The sequence below is a fragment of the Anomaloglossus baeobatrachus genome, unplaced genomic scaffold (assembly GCF_048569485.1).
Source record: "Anomaloglossus baeobatrachus isolate aAnoBae1 unplaced genomic scaffold, aAnoBae1.hap1 Scaffold_213, whole genome shotgun sequence".
Lineage (NCBI taxonomy): Eukaryota > Metazoa > Chordata > Amphibia > Anura > Aromobatidae > Anomaloglossus > Anomaloglossus baeobatrachus.
In genome coordinates, this window is record NW_027441983.1 from 126,152 (window position 1) to 140,072 (window position 13,921).

At 46.9% G+C, this 13,921-nt stretch overlaps 8 non-coding genes across 8 annotated transcripts; all 8 read left to right on the forward strand.

The window, feature by feature from the left end:
* Window positions 1–168: 168 nt before the first annotated feature.
* LOC142261281 (U2 spliceosomal RNA) lies at window positions 169–359 on the forward strand. Its single transcript, XR_012729020.1, has one exon. It is a non-coding gene; the product is annotated as a U2 spliceosomal RNA (small nuclear RNA).
* A 2,189-nt stretch (window positions 360–2,548) lies between these two features.
* Window positions 2,549–2,741, forward strand: LOC142261322 (U2 spliceosomal RNA). Its single transcript, XR_012729054.1, has one exon. It is a non-coding gene; the product is annotated as a U2 spliceosomal RNA (small nuclear RNA).
* Window positions 2,742–4,128: 1,387 nt separating this feature from the next.
* LOC142261381 (U2 spliceosomal RNA) lies at window positions 4,129–4,319 on the forward strand. Its single transcript, XR_012729094.1, has one exon. It is a non-coding gene; the product is annotated as a U2 spliceosomal RNA (small nuclear RNA).
* A 2,189-nt stretch (window positions 4,320–6,508) lies between these two features.
* On the forward strand, window positions 6,509–6,701 carry LOC142261323 (U2 spliceosomal RNA). Its single transcript, XR_012729055.1, has one exon. It is a non-coding gene; the product is annotated as a U2 spliceosomal RNA (small nuclear RNA).
* Window positions 6,702–8,088: 1,387 nt separating this feature from the next.
* On the forward strand, window positions 8,089–8,279 carry LOC142261288 (U2 spliceosomal RNA). Its single transcript, XR_012729026.1, has one exon. It is a non-coding gene; the product is annotated as a U2 spliceosomal RNA (small nuclear RNA).
* A 1,387-nt stretch (window positions 8,280–9,666) lies between these two features.
* LOC142261382 (U2 spliceosomal RNA) lies at window positions 9,667–9,857 on the forward strand. Its single transcript, XR_012729095.1, has one exon. It is a non-coding gene; the product is annotated as a U2 spliceosomal RNA (small nuclear RNA).
* Window positions 9,858–11,244: 1,387 nt separating this feature from the next.
* LOC142261383 (U2 spliceosomal RNA) lies at window positions 11,245–11,435 on the forward strand. The gene has a single exon (XR_012729096.1). It is a non-coding gene; the product is annotated as a U2 spliceosomal RNA (small nuclear RNA).
* A 1,387-nt stretch (window positions 11,436–12,822) lies between these two features.
* LOC142261384 (U2 spliceosomal RNA) lies at window positions 12,823–13,013 on the forward strand. The gene has a single exon (XR_012729097.1). It is a non-coding gene; the product is annotated as a U2 spliceosomal RNA (small nuclear RNA).
* Window positions 13,014–13,921: the final 908 nt, after the last annotated feature.

The window sequence follows — 13,921 nt, forward strand, 5'->3', positions numbered from 1 at the left end:
AACGCACCATTCTTCTTGTTTTTGCTCTGCAAAGCAGCCTTTTCAAGGGTTGGCTTGGGTGACAAAATGTCTTGTGTAGGCGTGGGTTTGTCTCCCTCTCGCTCTCTCTCCCTAAGATGTGTCCGGCATAGGCCAGGGTGCCACTCGAGGCCCAAACCAATTCTGGTTATCGCTTCTCGGCCTTTTGGCTAAGATCAAGTGTAGTATCTGTTCTTATCAGTTTAATATCTGATACGTCCCCTATCTGGGGACCATATATTAAATGGATTTTTAGAACAGGGAGATGGAAAAAGAGCTTGCTCTGTCCACTCCACGCATTGACCTGGTATTGCAGTATCTCCAGGAACGGTGCACCCCTTCTTAACCCAGTTTCCAAAAGCAGAACTCAATTCACCTGATTCATATTAGCCCGATTTAATGAATTGGAAGAAAGCATACGTCTTCATATGCACCTCAATTTGGCCCATTCACTTTTCACACTTCCTCCTTTTGTTTTTTATCTTTCACACTTTTGACTTTCTTTATTCATCCAAATAGCAAACTCATCACCACTCAACCTGACCAACTCGGCTATGTCCCCGTGCTGCAGTTCTCTGTCTTATCTAGATCATTTGCAATTGAATGGAATAGATCCCTTTTGGACAAAGTGGATTCACCTGCTGCTGCAGTGACCACAGGTGTGATAAGATCTAGAATTGGCATCTGGTGCGATCTCTCCGCTTCCACTCCAAAGAAAGTTACCTGTTTATTCCTATCATGCATTGGTTTTTGGGGTTTTCTTTGAGTAATGATGATCTCTTTAGTAGTCTGTTGGCGCCCTCTCCTGGAGGAATAGTTTGCTTGCTCTTGGACATTCTAAAAGAGAGGTCATGATAGACATTGAGCTTCTGAGCTCAATTGGGGACAGTCATGGGTGATGAATGTTTGCAACCTACTGCGAAGCCTCATACCGCAATATAAGGAACGTCAAATACTAAGAAAGGGCGGCCTATGAAAGAATTACTACTTTCAATAAGTACACTTAAACGGCTAATTGGGAATAGAAAAACTGTAAAAAGCCCTCTGAGAAAGCCCCCCTCTAACCTTTGATAGTAAGCTTTTCTGTAGTCTGCCTGTTGATGTATTTTCCGTTTGAACTGTGCACAACATGAAGAGACGGAACACTGGCGGCTTGTCACAATGCCCCCCGATGACATCACAATAGCGCTGCTGCCTAGAAAACAAGCTGCGCAGAAGAAGTTGTTCTTTGGGTGGGAGGGTGGGCTAGTGGAAGGAGGGGGCAATCTCTTTTTTTCCCGGGTGGTAGGGGGATGACAGGAGAAGGGAAGCGGGTGGTGAGAAAGGTACAGAGGGCAGGGTTTGGGGGCTGGGAAGGAAAGGGAAAAGATTAGGGTTTGGGGATGATGAAAGGGCTTTCTACGGGTAAGGATGGCAAAGGGTGGCAGTGACGGAAAGTCAGGCAACCTGTCCTGTCCGTCTTTTTGTATCGTGAATTGGAAAGACTGCAAGGGGGAGGGGAGTTGCTTGCGCCCTAAAGGAGGAGTTATTCAGATTCATTGCAGTGGGCGGCGGCTGCAAAACGCACCATTCTTCTTGTTTTTGCTCTGCAAAGCAGCCTTTTCAAGGGTTGGCTTGGGTGACAAAATGTCTTGTGTAGGCGTGGGTTTGTCTCCCTCTCGCTCTCTCTCCCTAAGATGTGTCCGGCATAGGCCAGGGTGCCACTCGAGGCCCAAACCAATTCTGGTTATCGCTTCTCGGCCTTTTGGCTAAGATCAAGTGTAGTGTTGTTCGAAGAGGTGGTTTAAGCTCCAGGCCACCTTAGTACAATGATACAATGCACACTGGAAGGTTGCGCTTGCTAGTACTCTGGGTGGATAGTATATTCATCTAGAGGAAAACATGGCCCTACCAGGATCGAGGCTATTAGACTGAGTAAGGGTGGGGGGCTATGGTACAACGTGCCCCAGGACTGACGACCCTGGAGTGAGTCTGAGCTTGCTGGCTTGGGACCCCGGCAAGCCTTGGGCTCTGTAGCACACCGTACCTTGCCTTTTCATACTTTTTGAGCATATTACCCTATCCCGGCCTTCTGGCTAGGAAGGGAAATTTTTATAATCCCGGTCGGAGGTCTGGTCAGCTTTGGGCTGAGAAACTAACACCCGGTTGGAGGTCTGGGTCAGCTTCGGCTGAGAAACCAACACCCGGTTGGAGGTCTGGGTCAGCTTCGGCTGAGAAACCAACACCCGGTTGGAGGTCCGGTTAGCCTTGGGCTGAGAAACCAACACCGGTTGACGGTCCGGGCAGTTTCGGCTGCGAAACCAACAACTAGTAGCTCTCTACTCCACTTGGGTAAGATGCCTGGGTGGACGCTGGGAGCAACGACAAGGCTCAACCAGGCTTCGGCTTGGGAGAGCACCGAAGATCCCTGACCCTTGCTGTGGCCTTCTGGCTCGGAGGGACGGGGTTGATTTTTGGGGACCCTCTCCTCACGGTGGGGTCCACACGAATCCTAGCCTTTGCACTGTTTTTGGTGTGACTTCGGTCATGCATTTTTTGTGGTGCTTTGGAAAGCTTCATTAAATCAAAAATCTGTTCTTATCAGTTTAATATCTGATACGTCCCCTATCTGGGGACCATATATTAAATGGATTTTTAGAACAGGGAGATGGAAAAAGAGCTTGCTCTGTCCACTCCACGCATTGACCTGGTATTGCAGTACCTCCAGGAACGGTGCACCCCTTCTTAACCCAGTTTCCAAAAGCAGAACTCAATTCACCTGATTCATATTAGCCCGATTTAATGAATTGGAAGAAAGCATACGTCTTCATATGCACCTCAATTTGGCCCATTCACTTTTCACACTTCCTCCTTTTGTTTTTTATCTTTCACACTTTTGACTTTCTTTATTCATCCAAATAGCAAACTCATCACCACTCAACCTGACCAACTCGGCTATGTCCCCGTGCTGCAGTTCTCTGTCTTATCTAGATCATTTGCAATTGAATGGAATAGATCCCTTTTGGACAAAGTGGATTCACCTGCTGCTGCAGTGACCACAGGTGTGATAAGATCTAGAATTGGCATCTGGTGCGATCTCTCCGCTTCCACTCCAAAGAAAGTTACCTGTTTATTCCTATCATGCATTGGTTTTTGGGGTTTTCTTTGAGTAATGATGATCTCTTTAGTAGTCTGTTGGCGCCCTCTCCTGGAGGAATAGTTTGCTTGCTCTTGGACATTCTAAAAGAGAGGTCATGATAGACATTGAGCTTCTGAGCTCAATTGGGGACAGTCATGGGTGATGAATGTTTGCAACCTACTGCGAAGCCTCATACCGCAATATAAGGAACGTCAAATACTAAGAAAGGGCGGCCTATGAAAGAATTACTACTTTCAATAAGTACACTTAAACGGCTAATTGGGAATAGAAAAACTGTAAAAAGCCCTCTGAGAAAGCCCCCCTCTAACCTTTGATAGTAAGCTTTTCTGTAGTCTGCCTGTTGATGTATTTTCCGTTTGAACTGTGCACAACATGAAGAGACGGAACACTGGCGGCTTGTCACAATGCCCCCCGATGACATCACAATAGCGCTGCTGCCTAGAAAACAAGCTGCGCAGAAGAAGTTGTTCTTTGGGTGGGAGGGTGGGCTAGTGGAAGGAGGGGGCAATCTCTTTTTTTCCCGGGTGGTAGGGGGATGACAGGAGAAGGGAAGCGGGTGGTGAGAAAGGTACAGAGGGCAGGGTTTGGGGGCTGGGAAGGAAAGGGAAAAGATTAGGGTTTGGGGATGATGAAAGGGCTTTCTACGGGTAAGGATGGCAAAGGGTGGCAGTGACGGAAAGTCAGGCAACCTGTCCTGTCCGTCTTTTTGTATCGTGAATTGGAAAGACTGCAAGGGGGAGGGGAGTTGCTTGCGCCCTAAAGGAGGAGTTATTCAGATTCATTGCAGTGGGCGGCGGCTGCAAAACGCACCATTCTTCTTGTTTTTGCTCTGCAAAGCAGCCTTTTCAAGGGTTGGCTTGGGTGACAAAATGTCTTGTGTAGGCGTGGGTTTGTCTCCCTCTCGCTCTCTCTCCCTAAGATGTGTCCGGCATAGGCCAGGGTGCCACTCGAGGCCCAAACCAATTCTGGTTATCGCTTCTCGGCCTTTTGGCTAAGATCAAGTGTAGTATCTGTTCTTATCAGTTTAATATCTGATACGTCCCCTATCTGGGGACCATATATTAAATGGATTTTTAGAACAGGGAGATGGAAAAAGAGCTTGCTCTGTCCACTCCACGCATTGACCTGGTATTGCAGTACCTCCAGGAACGGTGCACCCCTTCTTAACCCAGTTTCCAAAAGCAGAACTCAATTCACCTGATTCATATTAGCCCGATTTAATGAATTGGAAGAAAGCATACGTCTTCATATGCACCTCAATTTGGCCCATTCACTTTTCACACTTCCTCCTTTTGTTTTTTATCTTTCACACTTTTGACTTTCTTTATTCATCCAAATAGCAAACTCATCACCACTCAACCTGACCAACTCGGCTATGTCCCCGTGCTGCAGTTCTCTGTCTTATCTAGATCATTTGCAATTGAATGGAATAGATCCCTTTTGGACAAAGTGGATTCACCTGCTGCTGCAGTGACCACAGGTGTGATAAGATCTAGAATTGGCATCTGGTGCGATCTCTCCGCTTCCACTCCAAAGAAAGTTACCTGTTTATTCCTATCATGCATTGGTTTTTGGGGTTTTCTTTGAGTAATGATGATCTCTTTAGTAGTCTGTTGGCGCCCTCTCCTGGAGGAATAGTTTGCTTGCTCTTGGACATTCTAAAAGAGAGGTCATGATAGACATTGAGCTTCTGAGCTCAATTGGGGACAGTCATGGGTGATGAATGTTTGCAACCTACTGCGAAGCCTCATACCGCAATATAAGGAACGTCAAATACTAAGAAAGGGCGGCCTATGAAAGAATTACTACTTTCAATAAGTACACTTAAACGGCTAATTGGGAATAGAAAAACTGTAAAAAGCCCTCTGAGAAAGCCCCCCTCTAACCTTTGATAGTAAGCTTTTCTGTAGTCTGCCTGTTGATGTATTTTCCGTTTGAACTGTGCACAACATGAAGAGACGGAACACTGGCGGCTTGTCACAATGCCCCCCGATGACATCACAATAGCGCTGCTGCCTAGAAAACAAGCTGCGCAGAAGAAGTTGTTCTTTGGGTGGGAGGGTGGGCTAGTGGAAGGAGGGGGCAATCTCTTTTTTTCCCGGGTGGTAGGGGGATGACAGGAGAAGGGAAGCGGGTGGTGAGAAAGGTACAGAGGGCAGGGTTTGGGGGCTGGGAAGGAAAGGGAAAAGATTAGGGTTTGGGGATGATGAAAGGGCTTTCTACGGGTAAGGATGGCAAAGGGTGGCAGTGACGGAAAGTCAGGCAACCTGTCCTGTCCGTCTTTTTGTATCGTGAATTGGAAAGACTGCAAGGGGGAGGGGAGTTGCTTGCGCCCTAAAGGAGGAGTTATTCAGATTCATTGCAGTGGGCGGCGGCTGCAAAACGCACCATTCTTCTTGTTTTTGCTCTGCAAAGCAGCCTTTTCAAGGGTTGGCTTGGGTGACAAAATGTCTTGTGTAGGCGTGGGTTTGTCTCCCTCTCGCTCTCTCTCCCTAAGATGTGTCCGGCATAGGCCAGGGTGCCACTCGAGGCCCAAACCAATTCTGGTTATCGCTTCTCGGCCTTTTGGCTAAGATCAAGTGTAGTGTTGTTCGAAGAGGTGGTTTAAGCTCCAGGCCACCTTAGTACAATGATACAATGCACACTGGAAGGTTGCGCTTGCTAGTACTCTGGGTGGATAGTATATTCATCTAGAGGAAAACATGGCCCTACCAGGATCGAGGCTATTAGACTGAGTAAGGGTGGGGGGCTATGGTACAACGTGCCCCAGGACTGACGACCCTGGAGTGAGTCTGAGCTTGCTGGCTTGGGACCCCGGCAAGCCTTGGGCTCTGTAGCACACCGTACCTTGCCTTTTCATACTTTTTGAGCATATTACCCTATCCCGGCCTTCTGGCTAGGAAGGGAAATTTTTATAATCCCGGTCGGAGGTCTGGTCAGCTTTGGGCTGAGAAACTAACACCCGGTTGGAGGTCTGGGTCAGCTTCGGCTGAGAAACCAACACCCGGTTGGAGGTCTGGGTCAGCTTCGGCTGAGAAACCAACACCCGGTTGGAGGTCCGGTTAGCCTTGGGCTGAGAAACCAACACCGGTTGACGGTCCGGGCAGTTTCGGCTGCGAAACCAACAACTAGTAGCTCTCTACTCCACTTGGGTAAGATGCCTGGGTGGACGCTGGGAGCAACGACAAGGCTCAACCAGGCTTCGGCTTGGGAGAGCACCGAAGATCCCTGACCCTTGCTGTGGCCTTCTGGCTCGGAGGGACGGGGTTGATTTTTGGGGACCCTCTCCTCACGGTGGGGTCCACACGAATCCTAGCCTTTGCACTGTTTTTGGTGTGACTTCGGTCATGCATTTTTTGTGGTGCTTTGGAAAGCTTCATTAAATCAAAAATCTGTTCTTATCAGTTTAATATCTGATACGTCCCCTATCTGGGGACCATATATTAAATGGATTTTTAGAACAGGGAGATGGAAAAAGAGCTTGCTCTGTCCACTCCACGCATTGACCTGGTATTGCAGTACCTCCAGGAACGGTGCACCCCTTCTTAACCCAGTTTCCAAAAGCAGAACTCAATTCACCTGATTCATATTAGCCCGATTTAATGAATTGGAAGAAAGCATACGTCTTCATATGCACCTCAATTTGGCCCATTCACTTTTCACACTTCCTCCTTTTGTTTTTTATCTTTCACACTTTTGACTTTCTTTATTCATCCAAATAGCAAACTCATCACCACTCAACCTGACCAACTCGGCTATGTCCCCGTGCTGCAGTTCTCTGTCTTATCTAGATCATTTGCAATTGAATGGAATAGATCCCTTTTGGACAAAGTGGATTCACCTGCTGCTGCAGTGACCACAGGTGTGATAAGATCTAGAATTGGCATCTGGTGCGATCTCTCCGCTTCCACTCCAAAGAAAGTTACCTGTTTATTCCTATCATGCATTGGTTTTTGGGGTTTTCTTTGAGTAATGATGATCTCTTTAGTAGTCTGTTGGCGCCCTCTCCTGGAGGAATAGTTTGCTTGCTCTTGGACATTCTAAAAGAGAGGTCATGATAGACATTGAGCTTCTGAGCTCAATTGGGGACAGTCATGGGTGATGAATGTTTGCAACCTACTGCGAAGCCTCATACCGCAATATAAGGAACGTCAAATACTAAGAAAGGGCGGCCTATGAAAGAATTACTACTTTCAATAAGTACACTTAAACGGCTATTTGGGAATAGAAAAACTGTAAAAAGCCCTCTGAGAAAGCCCCCCTCTAACCTTTGATAGTAAGCTTTTCTGTAGTCTGCCTGTTGATGTATTTTCCGTTTGAACTGTGCACAACATGAAGAGACGGAACACTGGCGGCTTGTCACAATGCCCCCCGATGACATCACAATAGCGCTGCTGCCTAGAAAACAAGCTGCGCAGAAGAAGTTGTTCTTTGGGTGGGAGGGTGGGCTAGTGGAAGGAGGGGGCAATCTCTTTTTTTCCCGGGTGGTAGGGGGATGACAGGAGAAGGGAAGCGGGTGGTGAGAAAGGTACAGAGGGCAGGGTTTGGGGGCTGGGAAGGAAAGGGAAAAGATTAGGGTTTGGGGATGATGAAAGGGCTTTCTACGGGTAAGGATGGCAAAGGGTGGCAGTGACGGAAAGTCAGGCAACCTGTCCTGTCCGTCTTTTTGTATCGTGAATTGGAAAGACTGCAAGGGGGAGGGGAGTTGCTTGCGCCCTAAAGGAGGAGTTATTCAGATTCATTGCAGTGGGCGGCGGCTGCAAAACGCACCATTCTTCTTGTTTTTGCTCTGCAAAGCAGCCTTTTCAAGGGTTGGCTTGGGTGACAAAATGTCTTGTGTAGGCGTGGGTTTGTCTCCCTCTCGCTCTCTCTCCCTAAGATGTGTCCGGCATAGGCCAGGGTGCCACTCGAGGCCCAAACCAATTCTGGTTATCGCTTCTCGGCCTTTTGGCTAAGATCAAGTGTAGTATCTGTTCTTATCAGTTTAATATCTGATACGTCCCCTATCTGGGGACCATATATTAAATGGATTTTTAGAACAGGGAGATGGAAAAAGAGCTTGCTCTGTCCACTCCACGCATTGACCTGGTATTGCAGTACCTCCAGGAAGGGTGCACCCCTTCTTAACCCAGTTTCCAAAAGCAGAACTCAATTCACCTGATTCATATTAGCCCGATTTAATGAATTGGAAGAAAGCATACGTCTTCATATGCACCTCAATTTGGCCCATTCACTTTTCACACTTCCTCCTTTTGTTTTTTATCTTTCACACTTTTGACTTTCTTTATTCATCCAAATAGCAAACTCATCACCACTCAACCTGACCAACTCGGCTATGTCCCCGTGCTGCAGTTCTCTGTCTTATCTAGATCATTTGCAATTGAATGGAATAGATCCCTTTTGGACAAAGTGGATTCACCTGCTGCTGCAGTGACCACAGGTGTGATAAGATCTAGAATTGGCATCTGGTGCGATCTCTCCGCTTCCACTCCAAAGAAAGTTACCTGTTTATTCCTATCATGCATTGGTTTTTGGGGTTTTCTTTGAGTAATGATGATCTCTTTAGTAGTCTGTTGGCGCCCTCTCCTGGAGGAATAGTTTGCTTGCTCTTGGACATTCTAAAAGAGAGGTCATGATAGACATTGAGCTTCTGAGCTCAATTGGGGACAGTCATGGGTGATGAATGTTTGCAACCTACTGCGAAGCCTCATACCGCAATATAAGGAACGTCAAATACTAAGAAAGGGCGGCCTATGAAAGAATTACTACTTTCAATAAGTACACTTAAACGGCTAATTGGGAATAGAAAAACTGTAAAAAGCCCTCTGAGAAAGCCCCCCTCTAACCTTTGATAGTAAGCTTTTCTGTAGTCTGCCTGTTGATGTATTTTCCGTTTGAACTGTGCACAACATGAAGAGACGGAACACTGGCGGCTTGTCACAATGCCCCCCGATGACATCACAATAGCGCTGCTGCCTAGAAAACAAGCTGCGCAGAAGAAGTTGTTCTTTGGGTGGGAGGGTGGGCTAGTGGAAGGAGGGGGCAATCTCTTTTTTTCCCGGGTGGTAGGGGGATGACAGGAGAAGGGAAGCGGGTGGTGAGAAAGGTACAGAGGGCAGGGTTTGGGGGCTGGGAAGGAAAGGGAAAAGATTAGGGTTTGGGGATGATGAAAGGGCTTTCTACGGGTAAGGATGGCAAAGGGTGGCAGTGACGGAAAGTCAGGCAACCTGTCCTGTCCGTCTTTTTGTATCGTGAATTGGAAAGACTGCAAGGGGGAGGGGAGTTGCTTGCGCCCTAAAGGAGGAGTTATTCAGATTCATTGCAGTGGGCGGCGGCTGCAAAACGCACCATTCTTCTTGTTTTTGCTCTGCAAAGCAGCCTTTTCAAGGGTTGGCTTGGGTGACAAAATGTCTTGTGTAGGCGTGGGTTTGTCTCCCTCTCGCTCTCTCTCCCTAAGATGTGTCCGGCATAGGCCAGGGTGCCACTCGAGGCCCAAACCAATTCTGGTTATCGCTTCTCGGCCTTTTGGCTAAGATCAAGTGTAGTATCTGTTCTTATCAGTTTAATATCTGATACGTCCCCTATCTGGGGACCATATATTAAATGGATTTTTAGAACAGGGAGATGGAAAAAGAGCTTGCTCTGTCCACTCCACGCATTGACCTGGTATTGCAGTACCTCCAGGAACGGTGCACCCCTTCTTAACCCAGTTTCCAAAAGCAGAACTGAATTCACCTGATTCATATTAGCCCGATTTAATGAATTGGAAGAAAGCATACGTCTTCATATGCACCTCAATTTGGCCCATTCACTTTTCACACTTCCTCCTTTTGTTTTTTATCTTTCACACTTTTGACTTTCTTTATTCATCCAAATAGCAAACTCATCACCACTCAACCTGACCAACTCGGCTATGTCCCCGTGCTGCAGTTCTCTGTCTTATCTAGATCATTTGCAATTGAATGGAATAGATCCCTTTTGGACAAAGTGGATTCACCTGCTGCTGCAGTGACCACAGGTGTGATAAGATCTAGAATTGGCATCTGGTGCGATCTCTCCGCTTCCACTCCAAAGAAAGTTACCTGTTTATTCCTATCATGCATTGGTTTTTGGGGTTTTCTTTGAGTAATGATGATCTCTTTAGTAGTCTGTTGGCGCCCTCTCCTGGAGGAATAGTTTGCTTGCTCTTGGACATTCTAAAAGAGAGGTCATGATAGACATTGAGCTTCTGAGCTCAATTGGGGACAGTCATGGGTGATGAATGTTTGCAACCTACTGCGAAGCCTCATACCGCAATATAAGGAACGTCAAATACTAAGAAAGGGCGGCCTATGAAAGAATTACTACTTTCAATAAGTACACTTAAACGGCTAATTGGGAATAGAAAAACTGTAAAAAGCCCTCTGAGAAAGCCCCCCTCTAACCTTTGATAGTAAGCTTTTCTGTAGTCTGCCTGTTGATGTATTTTCCGTTTGAACTGTGCACAACATGAAGAGACGGAACACTGGCGGCTTGTCACAATGCCCCCCGATGACATCACAATAGCGCTGCTGCCTAGAAAACAAGCTGCGCAGAAGAAGTTGTTCTTTGGGTGGGAGGGTGGGCTAGTGGAAGGAGGGGGCAATCTCTTTTTTTCCCGGGTGGTAGGGGGATGACAGGAGAAGGGAAGCGGGTGGTGAGAAAGGTACAGAGGGCAGGGTTTGGGGGCTGGGAAGGAAAGGGAAAAGATTAGGGTTTGGGGATGATGAAAGGGCTTTCTACGGGTAAGGATGGCAAAGGGTGGCAGTGACGGAAAGTCAGGCAACCTGTCCTGTCCGTCTTTTTGTATCGTGAATTGGAAAGACTGCAAGGGGGAGGGGAGTTGCTTGCGCCCTAAAGGAGGAGTTATTCAGATTCATTGCAGTGGGCGGCGGCTGCAAAACGCACCATTCTTCTTGTTTTTGCTCTGCAAAGCAGCCTTTTCAAGGGTTGGCTTGGGTGACAAAATGTCTTGTGTAGGCGTGGGTTTGTCTCCCTCTCGCTCTCTCTCCCTAAGATGTGTCCGGCATAGGCCAGGGTGCCACTCGAGGCCCAAACCAATTCTGGTTATCGCTTCTCGGCCTTTTGGCTAAGATCAAGTGTAGTATCTGTTCTTATCAGTTTAATATCTGATACGTCCCCTATCTGGGGACCATATATTAAATGGATTTTTAGAACAGGGAGATGGAAAAAGAGCTTGCTCTGTCCACTCCACGCATTGACCTGGTATTGCAGTACCTCCAGGAACGGTGCACCCCTTCTTAACCCAGTTTCCAAAAGCAGAACTCAATTCACCTGATTCATATTAGCCCGATTTAATGAATTGGAAGAAAGCATACGTCTTCATATGCACCTCAATTTGGCCCATTCACTTTTCACACTTCCTCCTTTTGTTTTTTATCTTTCACACTTTTGACTTTCTTTATTCATCCAAATAGCAAACTCATCACCACTCAACCTGACCAACTCGGCTATGTCCCCGTGCTGCAGTTCTCTGTCTTATCTAGATCATTTGCAATTGAATGGAATAGATCCCTTTTGGACAAAGTGGATTCACCTGCTGCTGCAGTGACCACAGGTGTGATAAGATCTAGAATTGGCATCTGGTGCGATCTCTCCGCTTCCACTCCAAAGAAAGTTACCTGTTTATTCCTATCATGCATTGGTTTTTGGGGTTTTCTTTGAGTAATGATGATCTCTTTAGTAGTCTGTTGGCGCCCTCTCCTGGAGGAATAGTTTGCTTGCTCTTGGACATTCTAAAAGAGAGGTCATGATAGACATTGAGCTTCTGAGCTCAATTGGGGACAGTCATGGGTGATGAATGTTTGCAACCTACTGCGAAGCCTCATACCGCAATATAAGGAACGTCAAATACTAAGAAAGGGCGGCCTATGAAAGAATTACTACTTTCAATAAGTACACTTAAACGGCTAATTGGGAATAGAAAAACTGTAAAAAGCCCTCTGAGAAAGCCCCCCTCTAACCTTTGATAGTAAGCTTTTCTGTAGTCTGCCTGTTGATGTATTTTCCGTTTGAACTGTGCACAACATGAAGAGACGGAACACTGGCGGCTTGTCACAATGCCCCCCGATGACATCACAATAGCGCTGCTGCCTAGAAAACAAGCTGCGCAGAAGAAGTTGTTCTTTGGGTGGGAGGGTGGGCTAGTGGAAGGAGGGGGCAATCTCTTTTTTTCCCGGGTGGTAGGGGGATGACAGGAGAAGGGAAGCGGGTGGTGAGAAAGGTACAGAGGGCAGGGTTTGGGGGCTGGGAAGGAAAGGGAAAAGATTAGGGTTTGGGGATGATGAAAGGGCTTTCTACGGGTAAGGATGGCAAAGGGTGGCAGTGACGGAAAGTCAGGCAACCTGTCCTGTCCGTCTTTTTGTATCGTGAATTGGAAAGACTGCAAGGGGGAGGGGAGTTGCTTGCGCCCTAAAGGAGGAGTTATTCAGATTCATTGCAGTGGGCGGCGGCTGCAAAACGCACCATTCTTCTTGTTTTTGCTCTGCAAAGCAGCCTTTTCAAGGGTTGGCTTGGGTGACAAAATGTCTTGTGTAGGCGTGGGTTTGTCTCCCTCTCGCTCTCTCTCCCTAAGATGTGTCCGGCATAGGCCAGGGTGCCACTCGAGGCCCAAACCAATTCTGGTTATCGCTTCTCGGCCTTTTGGCTAAGATCAAGTGTAGTATCTGTTCTTATCAGTTTAATATCTGATACGTCCCCTATCTGGGGACCATATATTAAATGGATTTTTAGAACAGGGAGATGGAAAAAGAGCTTGCTCTGTCCACTCCACGCATTGACCTGGTATTGCAGTACCTCCAGGAACGGTGCACCCCTTCTTAACCCAGTTTCCAAAAGCAGAACTCAATTCACCTGATTCATATTAGCCCGATTTAATGAATTGGAAGAAAGCATACGTCTTCATATGCACCTCAATTTGGCCCATTCACTTTTCACACTTCCTCCTTTTGTTTTTTATCTTTCACACTTTTGACTTTCTTTATTCATCCAAATAGCAAACTCATCACCACTCAACCTGACCAACTCGGCTATGTCCCCGTGCTGCAGTTCTCTGTCTTATCTAGATCATTTGCAATTGAATGGAATAGATCCCTTTTGGACAAAGTGGATTCACCTGCTGCTGCAGTGACCACAGGTGTGATAAGATCTAGAATTGGCATCTGGTGCGATCTCTCCGCTTCCACTCCAAAGAAAGTTACCTGTTTATTCCTATCATGCATTGGTTTTTGGGGTTTTCTTTGAGTAATGATGATCTCTTTAGTAGTCTGTTGGCGCCCTCTCCTGGAGGAATAGTTTGCTTGCTCTTGGACATTCTAAAAGAGAGGTCATGATAGACATTGAGCTTCTGAGCTCAATTGGGGACAGTCATGGGTGATGAATGTTTGCAACCTACTGCGAAGCCTCATACCGCAATATAAGGAACGTCAAATACTAAGAAAGGGCGGCCTATGAAAGAATTACTACTTTCAATAAGTACACTTAAACGGCTAATTGGGAATAGAAAAACTGTAAAAAGCCCTCTGAGAAAGCCCCCCTCTAACCTTTGATAGTAAGCTTTTCTGTAGTCTGCCTGTTGATGTATTTTCCGTTTGAACTGTGCACAACATGAAGAGACGGAACACTGGCGGCTTGTCACAATGCCCCCCGATGACATCACAATAGCGCTGCTGCCTAGAAAACAAGCTGCGCAGAAGAAGTTGTTCTTTGGGTGGGAGGGTGGGCTAG